General features: G+C 41.4%; 2 long non-coding RNA genes across 4 annotated transcripts in view; one reads left to right on the top strand and one right to left on the bottom strand.

The window, feature by feature from the left end:
• Positions 1-8,430, bottom strand: part of LOC125485523 — a 50,652-nt gene extending 42,222 nt beyond the window's left edge. For 2 of the 3 annotated variants that reach the window (XR_007264228.1, XR_007264226.1), the window contains exon 1: positions 8,103-8,403. This is a non-coding gene — a long non-coding RNA (uncharacterized LOC125485523). Of the gene's footprint in view, positions 1-8,102 lie in introns of all 3 variants that reach the window. The other variant, XR_007264227.1, reaches the window with a different exon arrangement.
• On the top strand, positions 8,118-25,679 carry LOC125485522. The gene is made up of 3 exons (XR_007264225.1): positions 8,118-8,214; positions 22,554-22,683; positions 25,530-25,679. It is a non-coding gene; the product is annotated as an uncharacterized LOC125485522 (long non-coding RNA).
• Positions 25,680-27,289: the final 1,610 nt, after the last annotated feature.

The raw sequence follows: 27,289 nt of genomic DNA on the forward strand, positions 1-27,289 counted from the left end.
TGCATCCGCTGTACCCGGTGTGGCTTCCTCTACATCGGGGAAACCAAGCGGAGACTCGGGGACCGCTTTGCAGAACACCTACGCTCGGTTCGCAACAAACAACTGCACCTCCCAGTCGCGAACCATTTCAACTCCCCCTCCCATTCCTCAGACGACATGTCCATCCTGGGCCTCCTGCAGTGCCACAACGATGCCACCCGAAGGTTGCAGGAACAGCAACTCATATTCCGCTTGGGAACCCTGCAGCCCAATGGTATCAATGTGGATTTCACAAGTTTCAAAATCTCCCCTCCCCCTACCGCATCCCAAAACCAGTCCAGCTCGTCCCTGCCTCCCTAACCTGTTCTTCCTCCCACCTATCCCCTCCTCCCACCTCAAGCCGCACCTCCATCTCCTACCGACCAACCTCATCCCGCCCCCTTGACCTGTCCGTCCTCCCTGGACTGACCTATCCCCTTCCTAACTCCCTACCTACACTCACCTTTACTGGCTCCATCCCCGCCTCTTCGACCTGTTTGTTTCCTCTCCACCTATCCTCTCCTCTATCCCTCTTCTATCTGTCTCCCACTCTCTCCCTATTTATTTCAGAACCCCCTTCCCCTCCCCCTTTTCTGATGAAGGGTCTAGGCCCGAAACGTCAGCCTCTCTACTCCTATGATGCTGCTTCGCCTGCTGTGTTCATCCAGCCCTGCACCTTGTTGTCTCGGATTCTCCAGCATCTGCAGTTCCTACTATCTCTATTTCTAAGAAATAGAGTTGTTTCAAAATTAGACAGCAAGAATAATACAGAACAAATTAATTCACTTCTTTATTTCAAAGGCAGCAAAGCAGATGTTATAACTGCCCTACAGGAGATTAATAAATCACAAATAAATTTGATAAAGCTTCGAAACTTTTTGATAGTTATTTTAATCTCAGAAATAATAAAATTCTGCAGAGTAAAATTTAATCAAAGTGTCTAAAATCTTGATGAATCAAAATGATTTTATTAATGATCTCTACATATTAAATGAGAAATGTGAATATAAAAACTTGAGGATAGAATTGATCAGAAATCACACAGTTGTAGGTATTGCTGATGAGTCCTTGTCAGATTTCGTACAGACAAAAGAAGACTTCACTTTGAAGAAAACTATTCAATTGATAAGAGAAACAGAATTCTGGAGCAGAACAGAACAGAGGGGTGAAAAAGACTTGGAGATCTGCAGAATGTACTCATTTCTTTAAGAACAAGACAGTGAAATAAATCCAAGAAAAGAAGACTTAGTTGAAAAGACAACCAGAAGAAGTCAAAAATTGTTGCCAATGTTAGGCACCAAAAAACTTCCTGGGCATGAACAGTGTCCAGCAAGTAAAACAGAATTTTTTTCACAGTAAGAAAATAAGTGATTTTCAGAAGATGTATAAAGCAAAATATATAACACTGAAAAATCATAAAGCTGGTTCTCACACAGAGAATTATCAAAGAAGTTCAGCAATCTTTACTGGAAGATAAATGTGGAATCTTTCTTGATGTAATCAGTTGTCCTGATCAGACATTTTGGCATGCAGGCAATGGCATCTCACAAATTTCAACTTGGACGCTTGGGAAAGTGTAACAAACTTGTCAGACAGAGAAGCTTGGTTAGTAAAACATTGCCAACAGTCAATAGAAATTCAGTTACCATGTCCAGAAGAAATTGGATTGAACTACAAATATTTACTTCAAGCAACTCTCTAACATGGACAAAATCAGATAATAAAGTTTTTACGTGTCTACATGATCAGGAATTTTCTCTCTACAGCACAATGACCTGAATCCCTTTCAGAAAGTCAAAGAAGTTAACCAACCTAGAAACAGCATAGTAGTTAATAGCAAAAACAGCTATGAATGTATGTGTCCAATATTATACCTTGTCTGTAACTGATACAGGCTACAAGAAAAATGGGCAAAGAGGAGGACATGTAAGGGCAAAATGTGTTCATCTGATGTTTGACTCCATTGGTGATTATCCCTTGACATATTAAAATAGATGTAACTTCAGTACCTCTATCAAATTGTAGACAACAACAGATAAATGTTCTGGAGCAACTGTTAATTTTCTTAAATTATGAGAAGATAATTTCATTGAAGAAATTGAGCTCAGTCCACAGTGATCTGATAGCCAGCAAATCAGAATGCACTGAAACAAATTCTTCAGGAATAGATGCTGGATGTGGAACATATCAAGATTTGCCAATATTGATTGGCCACACCAACAATCTAGTGGTATCACCTTAAATCTCACTTTGAACACAGAAAACTTTATTTTAATCTAGTCATTAGGATATTAATCTACAATGTCAGACTAGCTATTCTGACTTCACACAGAGAAGCTATATTAAGTCAGAAAGGGTTAATGCCTGGAAATGTGTGATGATCTCCACCCATGGTGCTGGTAACATACAGACAGTCACATGAACAGTCTCATAGAATGTTAGAGACAGAGAAGGTGATGGGAGAGACATGGATGTTCTTATATAATCTGTAAAAAGTGCAGTAATGCAAGAAACACAACTGTTAACGTTACTTGAGTTTCAAGAACCTGACAAGGTAGAACAAAAAAGTGGATGTCCTCACCTGCCACAGACTACTACAGGCAGACAGGAGTGGTCACAGCAAAGTCCACTCCCTATTGGTAGATGATACAGCTTGCTGATGACACAGATCTCCATCTTGATGATAAATAGCTTGAATGAACAAATCACTTCTAAAGACTATATTACTGACTGATCCTGAAATGATTATTCGGACATCACCAAGAAATGAACTCTTTACACTATTTCGCACACACACCGGAATTTGAGAGATGGAACATTTACTGATGACAGTAAACCAAACTAAACCAAAATGGGAATAAAAGGAGGTTATAAGTCTTGTATTCTGAACCCACTCTCAGCTAAAAACACAGAATTTAGATTTAGTTAATGACCAACTGAATGTTAGTGAATTCATTTTGTATTCTATTGTTCGCATCTGTGGGTTGTTCAATCACATCGGAAGAAACTTATACCCCTGGGACGACATCATCCTCAAATCAACGGATAGCAACAAATGTAACACTTTGTTTTTGATGGAAAAGCCGAATAGAGCACTTCCAATCCTCACTACAGGGAAAATATAACCTAAACAAAACCAGATGTTTTGCCACGGTACATGTATTTATGGTATAATTAAAGGGAACCTGGAGAATTAGCAAATTCCCTGTTTGTCATTCAATGAGAATCAATGGATCTTTAAGTTAATTCAATTTAATTCAAACATAGTTTCTTAAGAATTAAATATAAAAGATTGGTAAACATTTCAAAATGTACTGGAGGAAAGGAAGATTGGGAAGAGAGAGGGGAACACATGGAAGAAAGAAGAAAGAAAGGGAACAGTATGGGAGAAAATAAGGAATATAATGAGGGATGAGATGAGAGGGAGCAGGAAGAAAGTGAATTGAGCATAAAGGAAGGGGAGCAGGGAGAGAAAAAGTTATCTACGGAACATATTTGTTCCATGAATGCTTGAACTTGATCTTAGTCCCTTTCAGGATTTGGTAATAAGGCACTATTTAGCCTTAACCTTTCTATGAAAAACATATGAGAAGTGAATATCTTTTAAAGCAATGGATTCTTTAAAAAGTTCTCTGTGAAGTTTGCCTGTAGAAATGGGTTGGTTTCTTTGAATTAACTTCACAAAAATCTTGGAAGTCGTTTTTTTAAATAGTGCACAGTTACAGTAATGAAGGTGAAGTAATTTCAAAATGTGGCTAGTGGACAAAAATTCTAAGTACATCAAGAAGCTAACTCCAGCTCATTAACGTGCAGGTTTTATTGAAGTGGGAAAAGTTTGGGGCAAACAGCCAACTCCTAGGAGGTGGGTTGAAGTTAAAAACGGAAAGTCTCAGATTGAATCTGCCTTCCTGAGGTTTGGGAAACCTGGCATCTGCAGCAAAGGAGGGACAGCCTTGGGTAAAGATAGGTACCTTCAGTCCTCTGCATGAGAATCAACAGGAGCATGTCCTCCAAGAAACTCTCCCATAAGACACCCCCTTGATATAGAAAATTTACCACAGCCCTTGACATTAGGACTCCTCCTGATCAGGGACTAGATTGCCACTGCCTCTTGGAATTGGACCCACTGGAGTCAGGGATCAAATTACCCACTTGAAGGCAAATTTGTCAATCAGGTAGACTTCCAGCAGGGAGATATTCAAAAAGTTACACACTGGGGATTTAAAACTCCACAGTGCTCACCAAAACCTCCAGGTTTCCCACATGCTACCAGATCCCTCAGTCTCCAGCCTTGGTCCCAGTGCATTGGTAAACAAAAATCTTTGCAACGTGCTTTATTATTAATAGCTGCAAAAAATCACGACAGAATTCTTGATGCGCTATGTTGGTGATACACGGTGCCAACTGCTCCAGACAAACAGAAAACTCGGATTTTTGGGATCCTCTCAGATCTAAATGGATTTCAAGTTTGGAAACACAAACATCTCTTCTTAATCTCTGACTTCCAAGGTGAAAGTTAGTCTTCATTAGTGTGATTTTCAAAGTGCCTTGAATTCCTTGTGCATTAAGTATGCTTCAACAATAAAATCAGTTGCTGTCATTTCACTCCACAATGTAGATGGTTCTTTTTCTTTTGCAATCTAGAAGTTTCTATAATGGATAGAAAATTGACTCTTTTTTGCAATATCAAGTCAGTGCAGCAGAAATGTTTCTATAATTTACATCTCTTGCTGCTTATTGCTTTCTGTTTGCCAAATATTACTAAAATAATCGGCAGGGATGTACACCAAGAGCTCACTAACAAAAATGTGGAACTGGTATGCATAATAGGGGTTATTTGAAATGTAGCACATGGGCTTTCCTCTTGGGGTCCCTATTCCTGCCCAGTTAAGAGCCTAATTTGCCAAGGCCGGATGTGAGTCTTCTTTCATCTCCATTAAATATCACCCTCTGTTTTGAGGGCTCTGGTGATGCAGTGGCAATGTTCCTACCTCTGAGCCAGGAGACTTAGGCTAAAGTCCCAGCTGCTTTAGGAGTGTGTCATAGCATCTCCAAACTGGTTGATTAGAAAATATCTACCACACTCTGTTTACACCTTCCAGAGGAAAAATCTACCCTACATGGTTTATGATAAGAAAAGTAATGTGTGCACTTTACTTCTGATTGTCATAGAGTCATGCAGCACGAAAACAGACCTGTACCAACTCACCCAATTCACTCATACCAATCAGACATTCCAATCTGCCCTGGTCCCATTTGGCAGCATTTGGCCCATATCCTTCAAAACCCTTCCTATTCATATACCCATCCAGTTACCTTTTAAATGTAATTGTACCTGCCTCAACCACTTTCTCTGGCAGTTTATTGCAGACACGCATCACGCCCTGTGTGAAAATGTTACCCCTTAGGCCCTTTTTAAAACTTTCCCTTCTTGCCTTAGACCTGTGCCCTCTAGTTTTGGACTCCCTAACCCTAGAAAAAGATCTTGGCTATTCACCCTATCTATGCCCCTCATGATTTTACAAACCTCTATAATGTCATGTCTCAGCCTCCAGTGCTCCAGAGAAAAATAGCCCCAGCATATTCAGCCTTGCCCTAAAACTCAAACCCTGCAATCTTTAATTATAGAATTATTCTATAATTAAATTCCATGGGTTAGTTCATGGAGAGCCAGAACATGAAGAGGTAGATTTTCAAATTGTCAGCCAAGGATAAAACAGTTTTTTTTCTGATCAGATTTCAATGAAAATAAGGTATCTGTATCTTTTTCAGGCAGTTGATTTTCAGTGCTAGTTTTACACTTGGTCAGCAAGTTGAAAATGATCCTGGAGCCATTCACAACGTGGACCTGATAAGTCATGCCTCGGCAAAGAGTGAGTGTTACTCTAAACTCCAGCTCCCCAACCCCCACAACAGCTTCTCTCCTTTCTTCCTGCACGAAATGACAAGATAATCTGGTGCCCACTTTTTACCATAGGGAATTTATCGCAGAATATTTAAAATGATAAAAAAATTGAATAGGTTAATAGATGAGTTAGCAAGAATCACATGGGATGATAATAGGGGTGGTGAACACTAATATTAATGTTGCTTGGCCACATTTATTGCCAATATATTATATAAAGTAACAATGAGCGAAGAGACAAAAACTAAATTCAATTTGGGCTCATCCATGGAAAATTGGACAAAGTACCTATACTGGATCACAGTAAGAATCAGTGAATAAAACAGCGTAAGAAGAAACACAAACAAAGTTCTAATATTGCTATCACTTTTTGCCTGTTAAATGCAGAGCACAAATCACGGGTGTGCACTTATATTGCCTCCTATGTCACTGTATAAATAGAAGTAATAAGGTATGACAAGTTTAACTCTATTAGATTTCATTGGGCTTTGTACATTGCAAGGAAGGCCAAGTTGATCATCACAGCAGCTGGAAGCTAGACTGCTCTTTAAGTCCTCAGTGGGCAGATGAAATGTGAAAATAAATGTGATCAACTTTGACCTAACAGATTTTTCTTGTTGTCGAGCATGAATGCTTGTTGACACTATTACAAGCCTTTGACTTATTGATTTCTTCAATAAAACATGATGTTTAGTAGCCCTAAATAATGTCCTGTAGGACAGACTGCATTCTTAAGGGATCACTATTGCTCACAGTTTCTAACTGCAGAGTTTGATTAAATCTACCTTTTTTAACCAATCTTGGACAAGTTAACTGTTAGCTGGTAATTGCTGTGACTTTTCAATTCAGTACAGAATGTATGGCTGGCACTTGCTTTCAAATTTTGTTTTGCTATTTTGTGATGAATTGTGCACTCTACGGAATTAATTTTCTTCAGATTTTACGGAAATCTGAAAAGGAGTGAATTCATCCTGCTCAGCATTTCTCATGCACTGTTTGACAAGGTACTGTGGGCACTATTTCCATTCAGTAATTCTAGCAAACTAAAAATAGAGCACAGTAGGATGTTAACCTTGAGTCACAAGAGCTGCAGGCTTATTTTCAGCTTGCCACGTTCACAATCCCAGTGGCATTGTTATAGGGCAGGATGTGGGGGTGACGGGAGTGTATTAAGCAGGAAGGACAATTTTTGGTCTTCTGAAATTCCATAATGGGTGGTTCAGAGTGATGTTTAGCAAGGTGTGAAAACAGCTTGCAATTGTTGATAGATATGTGACCTAAGGAATTTATTATTGCATCTGTTCATATATCCAGTTAGTTTACATACATGAAATGATGTATAAAATACCCACAAAATGTAATCAGCCCTGAACAGCAGCACCATTAGCAACAAGCACAAAGTGTTTTCGCCAGCAGATAAACTATCACAACAGAGATAATAGATTACAGGGGAACAGAATAAACAAAATATCACATTCCAAGCAGTTTATGAACTGCTAGTTTAATGAATTTCTTCAAGAAACTGTGCTAATATTTGTTTAAGAACGGATTTTAGAACTGTGGTGTAATAAGAGTCGAGGGGGTTCCAAACATCACATAGCACAAAGCAAAATTACACCCTGCAGTAATATACTGCCTTTATCCAAAACGCTTCCAAGAACTGAAACCAGGATATCTAGCCAATGAAAAAGATGCTTTAGGTTGGATGAGCAACAACATGGTCAAAGTGGGGGCTTTAAAGGACGTTTCGAAACAAGGAAAGGAAATTGGAGAGGCAGAGGGTTAGGGGTGTATTTTCAGAGCCTAAGATCCAATGGTGAAAGACGCAGCAATTGCTGGTAGATGAAGGTAAAGTAGGGTTTGGATATAAAAGTAGCCAGAATAGAAGGATCACTTTACAAGTATAAGGTTTAATGGCTGCCACAAACTGAAATGAATGGATCTATAACAGAGGTAGAGGTCACATGATTGCCACAAACTAGCTTGAATGGTAAGTACAAATGCATTTCTTCAAATATCCCACTTTTCATAAAAAAAATTGTATGTGCTATCATTTGCAATTACAAATTACCCAAGTATCCCAACATACATGATCAAAAAAGACAAATTATCATTCGTGAGCAGATCTATGATAATTCAAGTCTGTACCACTTTCATTAGTTCCTGACCAATCCATTACCTCCAAAGTACCGAAGTCTTTTAATAACATGCATGTAAGTTCTTGGCTGTCAGTTTTTCTGCTATCTGCTCTTTCCTGCCATGACATTCCTTCCCTGGGGAGTTCGCTCTTGGTGAGTGCTTGATCAGGTCAAGATATTTGTCTTTCAGATGCAAATTCTCTGCTGGGCTAATGACTTTCAGAGCATGTTGAGCTGTTGTTGCTAGCTGGTTTTAATTGATGTGCAACCTACCTTTTGTTCTGTTCTTCAATACCAATTCATTCCCATAGAAATGAGCTTGCAAAAAACACTAATCACAAACTGGGGGAAAAAAAATCTTTTCTTAATGGTCCAAATATCCAACAAATTAGCGATCTTTTCTTCTTATTCTGTTTTCTTATCTTGCCTTTTCTTCTGCTGCTCCGTGATGACTGTTCCTTCTGCTTTCACTTGCTTATCACTAGATGCCAGATACTCAAAAGAGTATTTTGCGAGTCCTCTTTTCTCTCCCCGACTCATTTTTCAGCACCTCCCGGGACTGTGGTGACGCTCGTTGACATTTTCCTTTATATATTATCCCATGTAACGCTGACCACAGATAGCCAAGTTGTTTTGAGTTACCTTGAGCTTATTTACAATACTAATTATTTCCAAGGTTACGAAGATGGGAAATTTATGGGGTCTGGGCAATATGGGCTATGGTGTGATACATGGCAAAATTTACCAACCCTTCACAACCATTTCCACTATTCACTGGCAGTATCATATTGCCACTGGTACAGACTTGCATGCAACTAACAATTGAAATGCTGAGGGAGGGATGTTTTTTGGAAGGGGCCAGGGACTCAGCTCAGAAACAGGGCTAGGCTGCATCTCAGATAATTGTATTTGCTCTCTTAGCTCTCACTTATTTAGTGCTTACCTGCATGATCATATCATCTTTTCTCGGCTGTGCTTCACTGTGCCAGTTAGTGCAGTCACAAACAGGCAGTGTACCTTGTGGCCAGAGATAGTAGGAACTGCAGATGCTGGAGAATCTGAGATAACAAGGTGCAGAGCTGGATGAACACAGCAGGCCAAGCAGCATCAGAGGAGCAGGAAGGCTGATGTTTCAGGCCTAGACTGAAGAAGGGTCTAGGCCCGAAACGTCAGCCTTCCTCCTCCTCTGATGCTGCTTAGCCTGCTGTGTTTATCCAGCTCTGTACCTTGTGCCAAACAGCTTAGGGGACGTATATCTTGTATGTAGCAAGGTGGCAGTGGCAGAGTAGGCAGCGCCTGGGCTCTGAGCATGGGGCTCATCCACTCTGTCCCTTTTTTTCCTTCTTTTCTCTTTCTTTCTTTTTTTTAAATGTTTTTGGGCTTTTTCTTAGCTTAACTTATGGAGACATCTCAGTCACGGAGGCGATGGTATTGGGGTCGGGAGCATGACAGTGGCTGGGGTCGCAAGTGGGACTTTGGTGCTTGGCGATGAGGTGGGCTAGTGTGTTGGGCAGAACTCGAGCTGTTGGCGGCATTGCGGCTGGTGGGCCCAGATGACCGTCAGCAGTGAGGCAGCTGGCAAATCTTGGCAGGACTCTGGCAGTGGCAGGCGAGACGGCAGCGTGAGGGAGACATCAAGCCCATCGCAGGTGAGAGATTGAACCCTCATTGTGAGTGTGAGCCCTCATGCGGAAAGCCCAGCGTGGACCCTCTGCAGGCCCAAGGTTAAAGAAAGAAAGTTATGCTGAACTTTTAACTTTTTTTTATTTTTCTACTTTATACTAAAAAGAACTGTAATGTTGAACTTAGTTATTTTTCTACTTTGTACCAAAGATTTTGTACCTAGGTACCTTTGTACCTGAGATGGTGCTGGAAATGGCAACATTGTATACATTTCACCATACTCCTGTATCCCTGTACTTGAGTACACATGACAATGAAACCTAATTCTAATGCTAACCTTGCTGTATGGCAGTGTGCTACTTCAAACAAACATTTATTCCATGGGTCAGCAGTTTACCCGGCAAACACACCGCATGTGCAACAAGCCGGCAGCCTTAGTCTCAGGGAAGTGGTCCAACTGACATCCATGGAGACATCTGTCACTTCAGGGGTCCCAGCACAGTAAGGCAAGTGCAGCGTCCCACAGCAAGTTTGGCCATGGTCAGGCTCTGGTTTGGGTGTTCTGTGTCAGGGAGTCCAGGGCTCTGCCGGGAGTGCGTCATCAGTGGTGGCAAGTCTGGGGCATAGGGCTAACACAGTCAGGCAGATGGACAGACAACCAACCTTAACACCCACAACCCGAGATACAGATCTACTCCAAAACCTTAGGGACAGGCACCAGTCAGGGGCCTAGGCATGTCTTCCCTGGGGCCGTCTGATCATGTCGGTTGAGGGAGTGGGCCATGATTAGCTGGCTGGTTCATCCAAAGAAACAATGGGAAATGGTGGGAACCAGTGCAGCAGTTGCCCCAGGATTGAGCCTCGGAAGGTTAACCTTCAAGATTGGGAGCGGCAAGCTCTGGGCAAGGGCACAGTACAATTGTGAAGGGAGGCATCAGGATTTGCAAGAAGTGTGGAATAAGGTCAGAAGATATTTGAGCATAATTAGGCCATTCAGCCCATTGTGTCTTCTCTGCCATTCGATCATGCCTGATAAGTTTCTCAACCCCATTCTCCTGCCTTCTTCCTGTAACCCTTGATCCCCTTACCAATTAAGAACCTTTCTATCTCTGTCTTTAATACACTCAATGATTTGGCCTCCACAGCCTTCTGTGGCAATAAATTCCACAGATTAATCACTCTTTGGCTGAAGAAATTCCTCCTCATCTCAGTTCTAAAGTTCTTCACTCTGAGGCTGTGCCTTTGGGTCCTCGTCTCTCCTACTAGTGGAATCATCTGCTCCACATCCAGCCAATCCAGTCCTCTTAGTATTCTTTAAGTTCCAATCAGAACCTACCCCCTCTCAATCTTCTAGACTTCATTGAGCACAGACCCAGAGTCCTCAAACGCTTCTCATATGACAAGCACTTCAAGCACAAGATCATTCCTGTAAACCTCCTTTCGATCCCCTCCAATGCCAGCACACCTCCCTTAGATACAGAGTCCCAAAACTCCTCACAACAGGCCCAAAACTGCTTACAATATATACAGTATTCAGAAGTTAGGCTGGGAGGAGGATACTTGGTAAATGCCATGAAGGCATTTAAACATGAGGGTAACAGTATTAAATTGGAGGGTTGGGTTGAGGGGGAGGATGTCAGGGAGACAGGGAGACAATTCTGCAAATCATAAACAGTGAAATGTTAACAGTGTGGGATATTACAGGCAGATAGCAAGAACTGCAGATGCTGGAGTCAAAGTCAATACAAAAACAAAGTTGCTGGAAAAGCTCAGATAACAAGGTGTAGAGCTGGATGAACACAGCAGGCCAAGCAGCATCATAGGAGCAGGAAGGCTGACATTTCAGGCCTAGACCCTTCATCAGGTCTGCTGAGCTTTTCCAGCAATTTTGTTTTTGTTCCTGATTTACAGCATCCGCGGTTCTTTTGGTTTTTATCAGAGTCAATACAGTTTGGAGCTGCAGGAACACAGCAGGTCAGGCAGCATCAGGACTGATGAAGGTTCCTGACCTGAAATGTTGATTTTTCTGCTGCTCTGATACTGCCTGACCTAGCTGTGTTCGTCCAACTCCACACTGTATTGATGTTACTGGCAGCTCAGTTTTTGGAGGGTGAACATTTGGAGGCTGTGCGGGGAAAGTGTACAGTGGATATCATTTGAATGAGGGTTTCAGCAGCAGATGGCTTGAAGCAGGGTCAGAATTGGGCCAAGTTTTAGAAGTGGAAGAAGGAAGTAGACAGTCTTTGCACAAGAGAGGATATGGAGTTGAACGGGATACTTAGGTCAACACTATTGTTTACAATGCTCAACTGGGAAATAGTTTCTGTCCCCACCTCCTGAGTGCCTCTGGATCGATGAAGGGAAAGTATGGCAAAAAAAAAATCATTGAGGGAGGACCTGCATGTGAAACAAAAGTCAGCTTCATGATCCAGATGTTAAAGTTGCATCTCATGGCAAAGTGAGACACAGCTTGGATCTCTGAAGATTCAGCTGGCTCCAATGTTGGGCAAGCACACAGGTAAATCCATGATGCTGGTGAATGTAATCAGGGTTAGCTGTAGCCTTCACCATCCACAACATTAAATGTTCACTCTCCCTAGGTGCAACATGGCTACAGCACGTACTAACTACGAGATGCACTACAATAACTCACAAAGGCTTCTTTTACAGCACCTAGCTAAACCTGCATCCTTAATCACCTATAAGGACAATGAAGGCAGGTGAATGGAAACACCACCATCATGTTGCCTTCTAAGTCATGGAATCCCAGCAAGAAGCTATATCACTGTCCCTTCCTTATCACTGGGTCAAACTACCACCGCAATCAAATGCTAGAGGTGACTCTACTGTTGTGTGTGAGGGTAGCTTTAAGATGAAAGTGGCAACGTGGACGAGGATAGCCACATTTCTGGTTTAACTAAAAGAGTCTGGTTGAGTAAATAGTAGAGATTTGTTGCATTACTGCAACAGTTTGCAGATTACGTGAATATGACACAAATTACTACAGAGAAGCTGTTAGGAGCACACTTACTTTAGGTCTGTCTCTTACCAGGTCCTTCTTTACACTGACCAAATCCTTGTGACATCATCATGGTGCTTAATAGATTTAATCAAATATTAACTATTTCACAGAGATAGTAAGAACTGCTGATGCTGGAGTCAGCGATAACACAGTGTGGAGCTGGAGGAGCACAATGGGCCAGGCAGCATCAGAGGAGCAGGAAAGTTGACATTTCGGGTCAGGACCCTTCTTCTAAAGGGTTCTGAAGAAGGGTCCTGAAACGTCAACTTTCCTGCTCCTCTGATACTGCCTGGTCCGCTGTGCTCCTCAGCTCCACACTGTGTTAACTATTTCACAGCCTTTTAGATTAATTTACAAAATTCACCACGTGGATTGCAATGGTGTAAGAAGGCAATTCCTCATTATCTTCTCAACAGCAGTTAGGAATGGGCAAAAAATGTTGGCCTAACCAGTAATACACACATTCTATGATTTAATTTCTATGCTGTTAGGATCAGGATTAGCCAGACGGAGCATTCTTAAGCCTTCTTCTACTCATGGCCCACTTAAAGGTAAAGTTAAAACAGAATAAATATATTTCATGTTGGCAGCTTCTAACAGTTACACTTTAGGGTCACTGATTAGGACACTGTTGATATTGATACTTTCACCTCTTGCACTAAATTTTAGAGAGCAACCCTGACATTGTGAGTAGGATCCAAGTCAGGACCTTCATCTGCCTATCATCTACTTCAAGTGGATGCCCTGGAAATTTGAAAATTGCTGAATTCCAATTGACAGTTGCCGTACATTGGGGAAGGCCAGGTGTGAGAGATTGTCCTTGAATATTGGTCCTTTTAAGTCCAATTTTCACCCAAAAGGCATGATGTGAACCAATTTTGCAACATTAGATGCAGAATACATTCATTGTACAGTGACACTTTTATATTCTATGTATACATACAAGTGAAACATTAATCATACATATTGTCCACAATCAGATTCTATGCATTCTACAACAGTTAGAATGTAATGAAGCAAATGCAGAAGGAAACATTGCCATTCCAAATAAAATATTCCAATCTGGGAATCACAACATATTTAGAACAATTTACATTTTTAAAAAAATTTAATGATTCTCTTCTTTTTCTATTTATTCTGTTCTTTCGTCTCAAATACACTGACTTCTTGATAAGATATAGTTCCATGGGCACATGTTATGCTTCCGTACCTTCCCTCAGTGATGACTATTCACATGTACATCATCCGGTGATTCAACAGCAGGCGACATTAGATCAGTCTCACTTGTATCTGCATCATATGACCTGTGGTGGTGTGTTACAGATGATTCAAGAAGTTTCAGTTGCTGTAGCAACATGTGCATGCGTGTTGGAAATGATGCTAGAGGCTCCAACTTTCTTTCCATCGTATTGCTGAGCAGGAAATTCTCCTGCTTTTATTATCTGCCATTGGCATGTGTTGGAAAGATTTGCAGGTTGATAATCCACTTGCTTGACTTCATTATAGATGCACCTACCTTGGCCATCAAATCCTGAGATGGAATTTGAACCTAGAGCTTCTAATTCACAGACAACTACCTTAATACTCAGCAAAGAAAATATGACACAAAACTAGGTCCGACACCGACTGGTCTGCCTAATCCGATCCAACTGGATTGATAAAGCAACACTCACTGTTGTGCAATTTATTGCTTTAGCCAAACTCCAATACTTTACTAATTAATGTATAACTTCCAATAATTTTCTTGGAAAGGAAGCACAGTAGAAATAGGGTTAACTTCCAGTAAAGTTTTGGTGACAAAATGAGAATGATTTCGAGGAGATTTTAGCTGGTGGTTGGTATAATACCATATTGATTTTTGTGTTGCTAAAGTGGACTATACTGGTTATTGGTTTGCATTGGTGATTACAATATAGACAAACAGGGAAATTGCTAGAGCTCTTTGGGAGGGTTTAAACTAGTTTGGCAGGGAGATTGGCACTGGAGCTACAGATCAGAGGATGGGGTAGCCAGTGTACAGGCAGATAGAGCAAGCAGTGAGTCTGTGAGGAAGGATAAGCAGTTGATAGGGCAAAGTGGCAGTCAGTGTGACGGGTTGAGTTGTGTCTACTTCAATGCAAGGAGTGTCAGGAATAAGGGTGACGAACTTAGAGCATGGATCAGTACTTGGAACTACAATGTTGTGGCCATAACGGAGACTTGGATAACACAGGGGCAGGAATAGTTGTTGGATGTTCCGGGCGTAGATGTTTCAAAAGAAATTGGGAGGGAGGTAAAAGAGGTTGGGGAGTGGCATTGCTAATCAGGGATGGTATTACAGCTGCAGAAAGGGAGGTTGTGGAGGAGGGTTTTTCCACTGAGTCAACATGGGTGGAAGTCAGAAACAGGAAAGGAGCAATCACTTTCTTGGGAGTTTTCTATAGACCACCCCAATAGCAACAGAGACACTGAGGAACAGATTGGGAGACTAATTTTGGAAAGGTGCAGAAGTAATAGGGTTGTTGTCATGGGTGACTTCAACTTCCCTAATATAGACTGGAACCTCCTAAGTGCAAATAGTTTGGATGGAGCAGAATTTGATAGGTGTGTCCAGGAAGGATTTCTGATTCAATATGTAGATAGGCCAACTAGAGGGGAGGCCATATTGGATTTGGTGCTTGGCAACGAACCAGGTCAGGTTTCAGATCTCTCAGTGGGAGACCATTTCGGTGATAGTGATCATAACTCCTTGACTTTTACTATAGTCATGGAGAAGTATAGGAGCAGACGGTATGGGAAAGTATTTAATTGGGGGAGGGGGAATTACAATGCTATTAGGCAAGAACTATGGAGCACCAATTGGGATCAGATGTTCTCAGGGAAATGCACGATAGAATTGTGGAGATTGTTTAGGGAGCAGTTGCTATAGGTACTGGATAGGTTTGTCCCACTGAGGCAAGGAAGGGATGGTAAGGTGAATGAACCTTGGATGACAAGACATGTGGAATATCTAGTCAAGAGGAAGAAGGAAGCTTACTTAAGGTTGAGGAAGCAAGGATCGGACAGGGCTCTAGAGGTCTACAAGGTAGCCAGAAAAGAACTGAAGAATGGACTTAGGAGAGCTAGAAGCGGGTATGAGAAAACCTTGGCGGGTAGGATCAAGGAAAACCCCAAGGCCTTCTATACTTACGTGAAGAACAAGAGGATGGCCAGAGTGATGGTAGGGCCAATCAGGGACAGTGGAGTGAACCTGTGTGTGGAGTCAGAGGAGGTAGGGGAGGTCCTTAATGAATACTTTGCTTCAGTATTCACCAATGAAAGGGACTTTGACGTTAGTGAGGACAGCATGAAACAGGCAGATATGCTCGAACAGGTTGTTGTTAGGCAGGAGGATGTGCTAGAAATCTTGAAAAACATGAGGATAGATAAGTCCCCTGGGCCAGACGGGATATACCCAAGGTTTCTACGGGAAGCAAGAGAAGAGATTGCTGCCCCTTTGGCAATGATCTTTGTGTCCTCACTGTCCACTGGAGCAGTACTAGAAGATTGGAGGGTGGCAAATGTCATTCCCTTGTTCAAGAAAGGGAATAGGGATAATCCTGGAAATTACAGACCAGTCAGTCTTACTTCTGTGGTGGGCAAATTATTGGAGAGGATTCTGAGAGATAGTATTTATGATTATTTGGAAAAGCACAGTTTGATTAGAAATAGTCAGCATGGCTTTGTGAGGGGCAGATCATGCCTCTAAAGTCTTATTGAAGTATTTGAGGATGTGGCAAAACACATCGATGAAGGTAGAGCAGTGGATGTGGTGTATATGGATTTTAGCAAGGCATTTGATAAGGTTCCACATGGTAGGCTCGTTCAGAAATTAAGGAGGCATGGGATTCAGGGAAATTTGGCTGTCTGGATACAAAACTGGCTGTCCAATAGAAGACAGAGGGTGGTAGGAGATGGAAAGTATTCAGCCTGGAGCTCGGTGACCAGTGGTGTTCCACAGGGATCTGTTCTGGGGCCTCTGCTCTTTGTGATCTTTATAAATGACTTGGATGAGGAAGTGGAAGGGTGAGTTAGTAGGTTTGCCGATGACATGAAGGTTGGTGGAGTTGTGGACAGCGTGGAGGGCTGTTGTAGGTTGCAACGGGACATTGACAGGATGCAGAGCTGGGCATAGGAGTGGCAGATGGAATTCAACCCAGAGAAGTATGAAGTGATTCATTTTGGAAGGTCGAATTTAAATGCAGAATACAAGGTTAATGGCAGGGTTCTTGGTAGTGTGGAGGAACAGAGGGATCTTGGGGTCCACGTCCCTAGCTCCCTCAAAGTTGTACCCAAGTAGATAGGGTTGTAAAGAAGGTGTATGGTGTGTTGGCTTTCATTGGCAGGGGAATTGAGTTTAAGAGCTGTGAGGTTGTGCTGCAGCTCTATAAAACTCTGGTTAGACTACACTTGGAATATTGTGTTCATTTCTGGTCACCTCATTACAGGAAAGATGTGGAAGCTTTAGAGAAGGTGCAGAGGAGATTTACCAGGATGCTGCCTGGACTGGAGGGCAGGTCTTATGAGGAAAAGTTGAGGGAGCACGGGCTTTTTTCATTGGAGCGAAGAAGGATGAGAGGTGACTTGATAGAGGTTTACAAGATGATGAGAGGCATAGATAGAGTGAATAGTCTGAGACTTTTTCCCAGGGCGGAAATGACTATTACGAGGGGGCATAATTTTAAGGTGATTGGAGGAAGGTATAGGGGAGATGTCAGAGGTAGTTTCTTCACACAGAGAGTGGTGGGCGTGTGGAATGCGCTGCTGGCAGTGGTAGCGGAGTCAAATACTTTAGAGACTCTTGGATAGGCACATGGAGGACAGTGAAATGTAGGTATGCAGGGTAGTTTGATCTGAGTAGGATAACAGGTCGGCACAGCATCGTGGACCGAAGGGCCTGTACTATACTGTACTGTTCTATGTTCTATGTTCTATGTTCTAAAAGTACTGGAAGTCAAAGCACCCTGAACTACCTATAAAAGAACAAAAAATTAATTTACAAATTAGAGGGAAGCTGACTGCCCAGCAACTTGACTGGAGAATTTGGTGCTGATCTCTGACAGTGAACCATCATACTCCCTTCCCCCAAATTACACATTTTCCAAATAAACCATAAACAAGTTTAATTCTCGACCTGCCTATTAGAATTACACATTATCCCAACAGTGGACATTCATTTCATAAAATCTGATGATCATAAGTTGTTGTGTGCATGTTTCTTTGTGTTAATTGTGTCACAACCCTAGTGGGAATAGTGCACCAGAAATCAAGCCCCAGTGTTCCATATACTTTTGCAAGCATAAAATATGATCAATTTAATCCCAAGAAAGGTTAATGCTTGACTGTGTCTGCTATCTAAGACAAAATATACTCACAGTAGGCTCCATGAATAAATAAGAAAGCAAAAACTTATTAACTACAACAAACCTATCCTTTAACATGCAGCAGAAACAGATTACTAATTATTAATATGTAAACTTAAACTATACCCCCTTTAAATCCAAACACAGGCACATGTTGGTGGCCAGTTACATTCTAATCCCCGAAGACACTTAGTGTGTTCCATAAAAACATCGAGATTTAGCTTCCAGCAAAGTTATATACTATTGTGTAATCATTAAGTGACTAGGCAGTTCCACTTTTGCTTTGAGATGTGAAAAAAGAATGACTAATAATCCAACCTGACATTTTCCATTTTATATGTCCAAATAAAATCTGTGTCGTCTTTATTGTTGACTTTATGTAGCTTTAATTTGGAGGGTTGAGGAATGGAGTGGGGAGGTGATTTACACTAGAGGGATAGATATCAACAACAGTTTTCATTTTTAATGGATATTTAGAAATCGTTAGCTGGAAGTAAGCAAGTGTATATTTTCAGTGATGACTTGACCGTACTGGCCACAATTGGAAGGTCATATTAACTACTGAAGTTATTAATTGAAATTCAATTGGGGTACAAGATCTATAAACAGCAGTTAGGTAAACAAAGAGTTAATTTGCTTTGGTGGTCTTGATTTTGTCTTGATTTTGTCTTGATTTAGTCCTTTACTTGGTTTGGCAGTGATGGACATTGGGAAATTTCCCCTGCTCTTCTTCAAATTGATGTTTCTTACTTCTAAATTGATAGGCAAACATGGCCATGATTTTAACTCTTATCTAAAGGATGCCAGTTGACATTGCAACATTAGCTCTGTAATTCAGCTAAATGACGAGTGGGATTTTGCACTATATTTTAATTTACTGTCTTTGAGTCCCTTCACTTTGCAGCAGTAGCATGTGTAATGCAGAATAATCAAAGTTTTATTATTAAATGAGCCTGTTTATTGTGATCTTCATTGCGTTTATGAGTCAATTGGAACAATTTTGTTATATTTCATGAAAACCAATAACAAATTTATCTCCTAATTTATTGTTAATTTCCAAATGATTTAATATTGTGCAAACTGTTTGATTTAGATTTATTTTGTATCTTAGGCACAGTTTATGACTCATAAATTCAACCACTGATACATTTGCTGGAGAATTATCCTTAAATAGAATCAAATGAATAATTCTACCCTTATTAGGCATTATAAAAAGGCCATGCAACAAAAAAAATCATCAATGATACAATATACAAAAGAAATAGACTCATTAAAAACCTCGAGTTCACCTCGATTGTCATCTTTCCAAAGCTAGGTGATAATAAGTGTAAATTAAATGCAGTGATCTCTAAATCAGAGATGGAATATGAAAGTATTTAATCATTGGTAAAAATACTTCTACTGTAATTTGAGTGTGACTCAGTTTGATGCAGACATTATGTTAAGTGCATGATAAAATAATCTAAGGATTTATGGTAGGCTGTGGTGTTCAGTGTAAAACATTACTGCACAAGTGGTTGAATTGGCTGTTTAACTGAAATTTAAGCCTTTTAACCTGATTAACAATGAGTAACATCTGGGAACTATCAATTAAGTCCAGGCCTATCAGTAAGTGTATTTACTGAGATCAAAGTTTCTGCATTGCCGGCAATCAGTGAATCTGATGCAAACCGCACTTATTTTGAAATGAATTTTTATTTCCACTGAGTTTACGTGCAAGTGCAATTGCATCAATGTGAACACAAAATTAACTATGGACAGAGCTTAACAGAGCTGCGATAGGACCTGTTCAGAAGGGCCACTACACACTGCAGCACACCGGTCTGCAGAAGGAAGAAGAAGAACACCTCTACAGGGTCTTTACCAGGAATGGATACCGCTGTAGCTTCATTCACAGATGCCTGGCCAACAGACAACACAACCAGGACACACCAAAAGCCGAAACAATAACCACCGTACCATATATAAAAGAACCTCAGAACTGACAGCCAGACTACTCGGACCGCTGTACAAACCGGCAGCTGCACTAAGACAGCAACTGACGAGGGTTAAAGACCCAATAGATACCATGGATAGGACGAATGTGGTTTACAAGATACCATGTGGAGACTACACAAAATATGGGACAAAGAGGCAGGCAACTAGCAACCAGTAGCCACGAACACCAGTTGGCAACTAAACAACACAACCAGATGGCCAAGCAGCATCAGAGGAGCAGGAAAGCTGACGTTTTGGGCCTAGACTGCTTGGCCTGCTGTGTTCATCCAGCTCTACACCTTGTTATCTCAGATTCTCCAGCATCTGCAGTTTCCACTATCTCTAACACAATCAGATGTCCTTGTTTTTAATCCACAAACAAGAAAAACCACACTTTCAACTGGGCCAACACTACGATCATAGGACAAGCCAAACAGAGGACAGCCAGAGAATTCATGGAGGCTTGGCATTCATCTGTGGACTCCATCAGCAAACACATTGAATTAGACCCAATATACCAACCATTACAACGGCCAACCGGAACTGGCACCTACCGGAAGCAGCAAAAACCGGACCACATAAATTCAAACCGGCACAAGACAACAGCACTTCACAGGAGGCTCCACAGCACTGAAGATGTCACCTAGTAAGGGGACGAAACGTCTGCTATCAAACCTCCCAGCTCGGCGAACACACCAACAACTACAACCAGCACCCAAGCTACAAATCTTCACTCCAACCCTAAACAGAACTTAACAATATAATATGAAAATATCGTTTTGTTTCAAGATTATTTCTTGATATATTTAAATACAGCAAGTTGATATGTTTGATTAAAGCAGCAAAAAATAAGCATTTAAATCAGAGTGTCAATTTACTATTTGAGTTACTCAGTAACTGATTTTAAATGTATGACATTATTTTTTGACACGGGGTGATTATTCAACAAATTTTGACATGAAGCCACATACAAGAGATATTAGGGCTGATGACCTGTGAGTAACCCAATTTTATATTACTGAAGATGACACTTTAAAAATATACAAAATTATTTTCTAGTTAGCCTAGTACAGTATAGTCAGTTTCACAAGTAAATTTTCAAACTTTGTAGAGGAGCAACTTATTCCATCATGATAGATTTAAAGATCACACAAACATAAGCTGTGATCTACACAAATTGAGCTTAAAATTCCACAATCTTTTGTGCAAGTTACACTGACATCAGAGAAAGAAAACAATGCACTGAATAGAACCTTAGACCACTGTGTTAATTTTATACTAACTGCATCAGCTATGATTCAGTTGGTAGCACTCTGACTTGTATGTTCTTGTCCCACTCCAGGGATATGAGCCAAAACATCTAGGTTGATAAACCAATGTAGTACTGAGGGAGTGGTGCACTGTCAAAGGCACCATTTTTCTCATAAGTTGTTTCAACCAATACTCTGGCTGCTCTCTCCAGTTGATATGATGGTATTAGTTCGAACATAGACAAGGGATTTTCACTTGGTATCTTAAGCAATATTTATGCCTCAATCAACATCACTAAACAAATTTGCCTGGCGATTCTCATGCATTGTCTGTGCGCAAGTTGGCTGCTATGATTCCTGAGATACCTCAGTGACTACACATCAAAAGTACTTTGATGATTCAAATGTGCTATGAATATTGTGGTGTCTGGAATGACAATTTTTCATTTAATTTCAGTACAAAAATAGTACATGAATAAAATCATTATTAGTCAGACAATGGTCCACACAGAAGCTACACTTTACCGTACAAACGTTCTTTTTTTAAGTCATCTTTGTTTCAGCATTTTTTTGACAAATTGTTTTTATTCAGTCAGTGATAAAAAAAATTGCTTTGAGTAACTTTACACAAAGGTACATTTGCTCATTTGCTAATGCTCTTGTTAATCAATTTGACAGAAGTATTACACCATCCATCATCCAACTTATTCCATTTCCTGGCCAATAAATATCAGCATTTTAAATGGAGGCTTTTTGAATATTCACAATTAACTAAAAAATTCCAGAGTAAAATTATTTATTTGGACCAATTTTGCAGTCATTGGAATTCGATGGTGATCTTGAAGAAAGAAGCCCACAAAGATCTCTCTATGATGTGGTTTTGCCCTTTCCTGATTACAATTTGCGCTTGTTGCCAAGTCAAGAGGTTGCTTGGTATACAGCAGCAATGATGTCAGCAAACAGCTGAATAACATCACACTGAAGCATTTATACACAGTAAAGTACTCAGTTAAAAGCAATTTTAATTCAAATTTTAAGATAGTGAAATAAATTATTAGGATTAGGCTAAAATAGAAGCTGAAATGAAGATGAACACTATCGAGAAAGAATTTTCAAAAATCTGTGGATTTTTTTTTAATATCCATATTGGAGAAATGTAACTCTTCACTGACATGAAATTGAATTCTCAGGAATGTCAGCTGTGATCAGTTGGTAACACACTTTTGTCTGATTCACCAGGTTGGAGTTTGGACTTTCACTCCCCCAGAGACCTGAGTTCAAAAGTCAGTACTCTACTGAGGGAGTGCTACAACGTTGGAGGTGCAGTCTTTCAGATGAGATGTTAAAGTGAGACTGTCTACTTTCTAAGGTGCACATAAAACAACCCATCAAACTGGAGATAGTAGGAACTGCCAATGCTGGAGTCTGAGATAACAAGGTGTAGAGCTGGATGAACACAGCACGCCAGGAAGCATCAAAGGAGCAGGAAAGCTGATGTTTCAGGTCTGGACCCTTCTTCAGAAATGGGGGAGGGGAAGGGAACTCTGAAATAAATAGAGAGAGGGGTAGGCGATGATGAAAGGTGGATAAAGGAGCAAATAGTTGAAGAGAAGACAGACAGGTCAAGGAGGTGGGGATGGAGCCAGTAAAGGTGAGTGTACGTAGGGAGTTGGGATGGTGACTGGTTAGTTGAGGGAAGATGGACAGGTCAAGGAGGCGGGGATGAGGCTAGTAGATAGGAAGTGGGGGTGGGGGTTGGTCAGTGAGGTGGGAGGAGCAGATAGGTTGGAGAAAAGACGGACAGGTCAAGGAGGCGGGCACGAGCTGGGCTGGTCTTGGGATGAGGTCAGGGGTGGGGAGATTTTGAAGCTTGTGAAGTCCACATTGAGACCATTGGGCTGCAGGGTTCCCAAACAAAATATGAGGTGCTGTTCCTGCAGCCTTCGGGTGGCATCATTGTGGCACTGGAGGAGGCCCAGTATGGACATGTCGTCCAAGGAGTGGGAGGGGGAGTTGAAGTGGTTTGCGACTGGGAGGTGCAGTCGTTTGTCACGAACCGAGCGTAGGTGTTCCACAAAACGGTCCCCAAGCCTCCACTTGGTTTCCCGAATGTAGAGAAGGCCACATCGGGAACAGTGGATACAATATACCACATTAGCAGATGTGCAGCTGAACATCTGTTTAATGTAGAAGGTCTTCTTGGGGCCTGGGATGGGGGTGAGGGGGGAGGTGTAGGGGCAGGTGTAGCACTTCCTGCGGTTGCAGGGAAAAGTGCCAGGGGTGGTGGGGCTAGTGGGGAGCGTGGAGCGACCGAGGGAGTCACAGAAAGTGTGGTCCTTCCGGAAGGCAGATAAGGGTGGGGAGGGAAAAATGTCTTTGGTACTGGGGTCAGATTGCAGATGGCGGAAGTGGTGGAGGATGATGCATTGAATCGGGAGGTTGGTGGGGTGGTACGTGAGGATGAGGGGGATTCTGTTTTGGTTGTTATTGCGGGGAGGGGGTGTGAGGGATGAGTTGCGGGAAACGCAAATGATGTGTTTTCGACAACTGTGGGGGGAAATTGCGGTCCCTGAAAAATGAGGACATCTTTGATGTCCGGGAGTGGAATGCTTCATCTCGGGAGCAGATGCGGCGGAGGTGAAGGAATTGGGAATAGGGGATGGCATTCTTGGAGGAAGGTGCGTGAGAGGAGGTGTATTCTAGGTAGCTATGGGAGTCGGTGGGCTTGAAATAGATATCGGTTTCCAGGTGGTTGGCAGAGATGGAAACAGAGAGGTCCAGGAAGGAGAGAGAGGTATCGGAGATGGTCCAGGTAAACTTAAGGTTGGGGTGGAAGGTGTTAGTGAAGTGGATGAACTGTCCGAGCTCCTCGTGGGAGCACGAGGCAGCGCCGATACAGTCATCGATATAACGGAGGAAGAGGTGGGGTTTAGGGCCAGTGTAGCTGCGGAAGCTTCAAAAGCTTCAAAACCTCCCCACCCTTGACCTCATCCCAAAACCAGCCCAGCTCGTCCCCGCCTCCTTGACCTGCCTATCTTTTCTCCCAACTATCCGCTCCTCCCACCTCACTGACCAATCCCCACCCTCACCTCCTACCTACCAGCCTCATCCCCGCCTCCTTAACGTGTCCGTCTTCCTCAACTGACCAACCCCCATCCCAACTCCTTACCTACACTCACCTTTACTGGCTCCACTCCTTGACCTGTCCATCTTCTCTCCAACTATCTGCTCCTTTACCCACCTTCCATCATCATCTCCCTCTCTCTCTATTTATTTCAGAGTCCCCTTCCCCTCCCCCATTTCTGAAGAAGGGTCCAGACTCGAAACTTCAGCTTTCCTGCTCCTCTGATGCTGCCTGGCCCATTGTGTTCATCCAGCTCAACACCTTGTTACCATCGAACTGGAGACTGATTATCCTTAATGTACAGGCCAATATTTATTTGTCAATTAACATCACAAGAAGGGATTATTTGACCATAATCATGCTATTGCTCCATTGGGAATTTGCTGTCTACAAATTGGCAGCTGTGTTTGAAATCACAACAGGGACTGCACTTCAAAAAGAGTTTACTTTCTGTAAAGGACTTTGAAAAGCCTAGTTGTCGAGAGGTGGTATACAAATACATATCTTTTTATTTTTTTGAAAGTAGCAGTTATAAATTTAGTGCACTTAAAACCAGTTACACTTGGACTAACAAGTTGCTTTTCACCACATTAAGAGTGGAAATTCTCATCCATTCCATTGATTGCTCAGTGATTGTAATCTCGGAGTACATCAACAAATTACTCTCTGTAGAAGCATAGAATCACAGAAAGCAATATTTGGAGTTCCATACACGTACGGACACCAGAAGTTGCTGTCAGCTTCACTGGAATAATGATAGTTGACAGTGATGGTTTCACCAAAATTACTAACTCAAAAGCAAGGCTACTTAGTATTAGTAAGGATATTACCAAGTAAAGTAACAATTGGAAATCTAAATTCTGTGGGCACAAAATAATATTACTAGTAAATTTTACACCTGCCAGACAATGCATTTCAGTGATGGAAAGTATATTCAAATACTGTGCACAGAATGTTCCAATGTTAATTTTCTAAATATTTCTTCAGAATGAGAAACCTAATCCAAGAATAAAGGTGCATTGTGTGAACTGTACAGGCTGAAAGAAGGTTTTTTTGCAAGTACTAATTGCATTGAATATTGTTATTAACAGATTACAGATTAGGGGAGCTGATGGCCTACCGGTATTATCGCTAGACTGTTAATCCAGAGACCCAGATGACATTCTGGGGACCAGGTTCAAATCCTACTATGGCAGATGCTGGAATTTGAATTTAATAAATATCTGGAATTAAGAATCTTATGATGACTGTGAATCCATTGTCAATTGTTGGGGAAAAAAAACATCTGGCTCACTAATGTCCTTCAGGGAAGGAAACTGCCATCCTTACCTGGTCTGATTTACATGTGACTCTAGACTCACAGAAATGTGATCGACTCTTAACTGCCCTCTGGGTAATTAGGGGTGACCAATAAATGCTGCCTAGCCAGTGACAGCCCTCATTCCGTGAATGAATAAAGGAAAGAAAACCAAGAACTTGTATGTGAATGCTAATACATTAGTATTACGTGGATTAACTCCTACTATGAATCATTCGCTGTTTAGTCTTCAGAGTAGATATGTTCTGGGACTCTCCCATAGACTTTAGATCTGGCAGGAAATCATAACTTTGCAAGTGAACTGCGATTTGCATCATTCAAGCACGTACGGCATATTGAACATTAATCAACAATTTGACAGTTTTATTCAAAAATTTTATTCCTTGTCAATTACTCTATCTATGACCGTATACAAGCATGGGGCAGCAAGTGGCTCAGTGGTTTGTGCTGCTGCCTCACAGCACCAGGGTTCAATTCCAGGGTTGGGTAACTTCTGTGTAGCGTTTGCACATTTTCCCTGTGTCTGAATGGGCTTCCTCCAGGTGCTCTGGTTTCCTCCCACAGACTAAGGATGTACAGGTTAGGTGGATTGGCCTTGCTAAATTGCCCATAGTGTATAGGGATGTGCAGGTTAGGTGGATTAGCCATGAGATATGTGGGGTTACAAGTATAGGGTAGGGGAGTGGGTACAGGTGTGATGCACTTCAGAGGGTTGGAATGGACTTGATGGGCCGAATGGCCTGATTCCACTCTGTAGGGATTCTATGATTCAATGACATGCACTTCAAAACAAGTGTCACTGTGCGATGATTGAGAGCAGACTAATATTTCATCCTCTAGAGATAGTCAAGGCCAATTGTAGATACCCAATTGAGGTAAATTAATTTAGTACAGACTAGGGTCAAACTTAGGTATTTTTTAAAATTGTAATCCCTGCTGGATAACTCATTTCACAGCTAATACATCAGAAGACCCTGCAGACGTATGTAAATCAGAGGCCCATTTTGGGTCATATGTCCTTCAAGTTTCTTTATGATACTGAGCTTTGGCCCCAAAATAGGACCTCATTACATTCATTTTACAACCATTATCAAGCTAAGCAAGGTACCATTTCTACCATGAAATCTCTTTTGTACACAGGACCCTACAAATGCTCATTTTGTGTTCAGTCTATGTCCACATTGCTACTGACGTTTACAAAATGGAAGCATGGTGCTCAGCAAATAAATATTTCACAAAGTCTTACTGGAAAAGAAATGTGATTTGTTAGCCTGGTGAAAGAGTCATTTTCATATGTGACAAATCAGAATTTTTTTGCCTTGTTGGTTCACTGTTCTAACTTACCCCACAAACAAATTTTTGAAGGTGAAGAGTTGTACTGTTTAAAGCATAATTCACATAGTTTGAAGAATAAAAAAAAGCACAATTGTTTCTAATATTCATTTCAAAATGCTCCTAGGTGATATGTTTTCTTCAAAATATTCACATAAAAGAGGCACAGGATGGATAATTTATGGCAGATGCAATCAAGAT

This window comes from Rhincodon typus, chromosome 19 (genome assembly GCF_021869965.1).
Source record: "Rhincodon typus isolate 14 chromosome 19, sRhiTyp1.1, whole genome shotgun sequence".
In the NCBI taxonomy this organism is placed as follows: domain Eukaryota; kingdom Metazoa; phylum Chordata; class Chondrichthyes; order Orectolobiformes; family Rhincodontidae; genus Rhincodon; species Rhincodon typus.